Here is a 6,000-nt window from a genome sequence, read left to right as displayed (position 1 = left end):
TGTAACATCCCAACCCATATGCAATCGAAATATGCAAAATAAAAAAAAAATTGTACAGCATAGTGGCGCGGCGTGCCACTTAACTGCGCGGCGCGCCAAACTGGCCTGTCCAACTTTTCCTTTTTTGTGAAAAAGATCACCCACTTCCCGACATATTTAGACGAAACGCTTTTAACAACATATTCCAATATGTAAAACTAACACGATTCAAACATAAAATAAGTTTTACAAAGCGGGGCCCACATCGGCCAGAATTACGAGTTTAATACATAACGAGAGTTTCGACCACAAAAAGTTTAAATACCAAACGACCCTACGAGCATGGTGTTTGGGGTTAAACTACCCAAGTCACGGTCAAACTCCAAAGCTAAATCTCCAAAAGCGTCCCCTAACACAACGGGACCTCTACACCAAACAAACGCCCTTACCTTTGTCCATACCTGAGCCTATAAAAAGGTAAACAACTAGAGGGTAAGCAAAACTTAGTGAATGCAATAATTACACATACATATATATAACTCATCTATTTGCAATCACATTCACCAAATATCTCATACGAACTTGTGACTCAATTAGCATGTCATCGCACCCAAAACACTTAACAAGTCGTACATTAACACAAAACCGCATTAGCATATACACAACACAATGTATATATAAAAACAATATGCTAAATAATCGACAATCTCAATATGGTTAACCATAAACGCTACGGTGCTATCGGCTCGTGGTTCACACCATACGCAATTGAGTTATACTCTTTTATAGTGCTACCGGCTCGTGGTTCACACTCGATGCTACCAGCTCGTGGTTCACATCTTATTTTATAGTGCTACCGGCTCGTGGTTCACACTCGATGCTACCGGCTCGTGGTTCACATCTTATTTTATAGTGCTACCGGCTCGTGGTTCACACTCGATGCTATCGGCTCGTGGTTCACATCTTATCGCACACATGTTATGGCACTACCGGCTCAATGGTTCATACCATAACACCCACAAATAAACGCGTCATATACGCATACGTATAATTACTCCACTCACCTCAAAATCTCTTGTGAAAGATAATTAAGCTCAGAAATCTTCAATGTAACGTACCTATTACATTATACATAATATCAATCACAAACTCAAGTTGGTCAACCAACTAAAACTCCATTCTAGTGTTATCTTGACCCTTAGTGCAATTTCGACCCAATTGCACCCTTAACCCTAATATTTGGGTTAACATCCCCGAAACCCTAATCATTAGCCTAGTTAGGTTTAAAACACATTTCAACACAAGATTTATGCATTACACACCAACATTAACTAACTTAGGTCCATTTTGACCCATTTGATATTAAGGTCAACACACCCATTTCGGGTCATCCACTAACCCACACAATGCCCATTTACTTAACTCTAGGTGTGCTAGTAATTGACTAACTAATTTAAGCTCATAAGCATCAATTAATACCTTGAAAAACCCTAGTTAGTCATCTTTGAGTCTACATGACCCAAATTCACCCAAAACATCCAATTCACTAACAAATGGGTTTTAAGTTCATCACTTACCCCAAACCCTAACCCTTAATCAAATTAAACAAGGAAAACAAAGTTAGAACATACCACCACACCCAAAACGTAACTAGGAAGTAGATGAACAACTTTAATGCTTGAGCTTAAGCAAGATTTCGTCTTCTTCTTCCCCAAAATGAGTTTTCCCTCACTAGAAAATCACTCTCTCTCTAGAAATTAAATGGAGGTGATAAGGGTTGTTGAAGATGGAGTAAATGAAGCTCCAAGACTGAATCTAGGCCTTAAATTCGGGCCCCCATGTATAATTACCAAAAAGCCCTCAAAATATCAAATTTAAAAGAAAGGAATCTGTTACAGACCAATGGCGCGGCGCGCCAAAGGCCTGCGCGGCGCGCCACTCCCCCAGATCAGATTCTTTTTTCATTTTAAAATGTACAACGAAACCCTCACTTCAAGCATCTTATTTACGCTTATGTACACAACAATTATTTGGGTCTTACAACTCTCCCACACTTGAATCGGAGCGCGTCCTCGCGATCCAAGCCGCATGACAAGAAGGAAGATAAACTAACACGAATTCTTCGGGCTCCCACGTAAACTCGGAACCTTTACTCCGACGCCATTGAACTTTAAAAGTCCTCACTTCTTTATTTCTCAACCTTTTGACCTTCTCATCGAGTATGGCAATCGGCTCCTCAATATATTCTAACTTATTGTTTAGCTCAATTTCGTCTAATGGTACCCAAGATGAATCATCCGCAAGACACTTGCGGAGATGGGAAACATGGAATGTATTATGGATCCCCGCAAGCTCTTCGGGTAATTCCAAACGATACGCGACTTCACCAACACAAGCTAAAACCTTAAATGGCCCAATAAACCGAGGAGCTAACTTTCCCCGTTTTCTAAACCGAATAATGCCCTTCCATGGCAAAACCTTAAGCATCACCATGTCACCTTCTTGAAATTCGATCATTTGCCTACGTTTGTCGGCATACGACTTTTGTCTATCTTGAGCCTTTTTCAAATGATCCCGAATCATATCAATCTTGCTATTCGTCTCTAAAACCAAATCGGTACTCCCGATTTCTCTTTGGCCAATTTCACCCCAACAAATCGGAGTTCGGCACCTCCGCCCATAAAGCATCTCGTAAGGTGGCATCCCGATACTAGTATGATAACTATTATTGTACGAGAATTCCACCAAAGGTAAGTGCTCGTCCCAACTACCACCAAAATCAATAATACATGCCCGTAACATATTCTCCAATGTTAGATTCGTACGTTCGGTTTGACCGTCCGTTTGAGGATGATACGCCGTGCTCAATTTCAATTGTGTACCCATATCTTCGTGAAACTTTTCCCAAAACCGAGATGTAAAACGGGTATCTCGATCCGAAATAATAGATATAGGAACACCGTATCGAGAGATGACTTCCTTGATAAACAACTTAGCCAAAGTCTCCGACGAAATCGCTTCCCGAATGGGAAGAAACAAAGCACTTTTCGTCAATCGATCAACTATAACCCAAATCGAATCAAATTGGGTTCTCGCCGTTTTAGGTAACTTTGTGATGAAATCCATGGTAATGTGCTCCCATTTCCATTTCGGGATTTCTAACGATTGTAACTTACCATACGGCTTTTGGTGCTCGGCCTTAACTTGCAAACACATGACGCATTGCTCAACATACTTCACAACATCACGTTTCATGCCCGACCACCAATAATCTTTCCTTAAATCTAGATACATTTTCATCGCGCCCGGATGAATGGAATACTTTGACTTATGTGCTTCATCAAGTAGCAATTGTCGATAATCACCCATCTTAGGCACCCACACTCGTCCTTGAAAAGACAACAAACCACGCGAGCCCATAGTAATGAACTCCGATTGCCCCATGATTCGTTCCGCATGCTTATTGTGAACGTAAGCCTCTATTTGAATCACACCAAGTTTTTCAAGAAAATCGTTAGTAATAATCATACGTAACAATCCAAATCGTAACGCCGGGTGATGATTCTTTCGACTTAACGCATCTGCGACCACATTCGCCTTGCCCGGGTGATAAAGTATTTCACAATCATAATCTTTCACCACATCCATCCACCTACGTTGGCGATAATTCAAATCTCGTTGATTGAAGAGGTGTTTCAAACTCTTATGATCCGAATAAATCGTACTCTTGACACCATACAAGTAATGGCACCAAATTTTCATCGCATGCACAACCGCCGCCAACTCAAGATCATAAGTCGGATATCTCATTTCGTGTTCCTTTAACTATCGAGAGGCATAAGCGGTGACTTTACCTCTTTGCATTAGAACACACCCGAGCCCATTTAACAAAGCATCACAATAAACCGTCATGTCTTCCACTCCTTCCGGTAACACTAACACCGGAGCTTGACACAATTTCTCTTTTAGCAATTGAAAAGCAATTTCCTGCTGGTTCTCCCAATTAAATCTCGCGTTCTTCCTCGTCAATTTCGTCAACGAAGAAGTGATCTTAGAAAAGTCTTGGATAAACCAATGATAATAACCGGCCAATCCGAGAAAACTTCGGATTTTCGTAGGCGTAGTCGATCGTTCCCAACTCTTCACCATCTCTATCTTCCCCGGATCTACTTGAATACCATTTTTGTTCACAATGTGGCCAAGGAATTGAACCTCCCTTAGCCAAAATTCACATTTGGAGAACTTAGCATACAACTTCTCCTTCCGCAACGTCTTTAACACTCTTCGCAAATGATGTTCATGTTCCTTCATACTCTTCGAATAGACAAGTATGTCCTCAATGAACACAATTACCGACTTGTCCAACATAGGTTGGCACACTCGGTTCATAAGGTCCATTAATGCCACCGGTGCATTCGTAAGACCAAAAGGCATAACTACGAATTCAAAATGCCCATAGCGCTTTCGAAAAGCCGTTTTCTCAATTTCTTCCTCACGGACCCGCATTTGGTGATAGCCGGACCGTAGGTCGATTTTAGAGAAATACGTTGCACCTTGGAGTTGGTCAAACAAATCGTCAATCCGAGGTAATGGATAATGATTCTTGATCGTCACTTTATTTAACTCCCGATAATCGATGCACATCCGCATACTTCCATTCTTCTTTTTCACGAATAAAACCGGAGCGCCCCATGGCGAAGCACTCGGTCGAATAAAACCCTTCTCAAGCAACTCTTGGGTTTGATTTAACAACTCTTGAATTTCCGTCGGCACTAAACGATAAGGAGTTTTAGCAATGGGGGTAGCCCCCGGAACCAACTCAATGCGAAATTCAACTTGTCTTTTCGCCAGAACACCCGGTAACTCGTCCGGAAAAACGTCTTCGAATTCACTAACCACCGGAATTTCACGAATGGGTGGTGGCTCATCACGAGTATCAACAACATGGGCAAGAAAATCCATGCCACCACTATCAAGGAGACGACTTGCCCGTGCAAAAGTGCATATCGGTACAAGTCTTCTACGCTTATCACCGTGAATAATTAACTCTCCCCCACTTGGGGTCTTCACACGAATAAATTTTTCATGGCATGCAATATCGGCCCTATTATGATCGAGCCAATCCATACCAACAACGATATCAAAATCACCCAAAGTCATCGGGATAAGATCTATCTTAAAGTTTTCGGCACCAAAAACGACATCACAATTTTTACACACATCAACCACTAGCACCGTTTTTTCGTCTGCTATTTCGACTTCTACCGGACGACTTAACTTAGCTAACGGTCTATTAAGTCTAGGCACAAATTTTGGAGATACAAACGACAAATTTGCAACGCTATCAAATAGAATCCTTGCCGGATTTGAGTTAACCATAAAAGTACCTGAGACAACTTCGTTGGATTGTTTGGCCTCATCATTGGTCATCAAGTAATTGCGACCCCTAGCCGTACCTGCCGCTCTCTCCAACTTCTTCACATGATCATTATTCAAATCGGGACATTCCGGCCTCTTGTGTCCCTCTTTACCACAATTAAAACAAGTAAGCTTGGTCGACGCCTTGGTACAATCACGGGCTATGTGCCCTCTTTGATTACAATTATAACACATGGGTCCGAAACCTCCGGAAGCACCCTTCTTCACACTATTAACGCTTTCGGAGCCTTTCTTGTTCTTCTTATTTGAAAAGTTCGAATAACTCGAACCTTCAAACTTTCTCTTCGAAAAAGTGAAATCGCTTTTCCTTGGAACCTCCGGCTCAAAACCCCTAGCCAATTCGTATAAATCTTCAAAAGACTTAGCCATACCCCAGCTAATCTTACCCTTCAACTCATCACTTAAAGTACGGTAAAAATCTAGCATCAACTTGTGATCATCACCAACATACTCTGGACAAAAATGAGTCTTTGCCAAGAAGGTAGACTTGAGAGTAACCAAGTCCATTGAACCTTGTCGCAAATTGTGCAACTCGTCCCGGATTTTATCAAGATCGGAAGAGGTTCGGTATTCTTGGAAAAA

Source organism: Rutidosis leptorrhynchoides, chromosome 3 (assembly GCF_046630445.1).
Source record: "Rutidosis leptorrhynchoides isolate AG116_Rl617_1_P2 chromosome 3, CSIRO_AGI_Rlap_v1, whole genome shotgun sequence".
Classification (NCBI taxonomy): domain Eukaryota; kingdom Viridiplantae; phylum Streptophyta; class Magnoliopsida; order Asterales; family Asteraceae; genus Rutidosis; species Rutidosis leptorrhynchoides.
The sequence above is the reverse complement of the archived record's forward strand: the minus strand, read 5'-3'. Positions refer to the sequence as shown.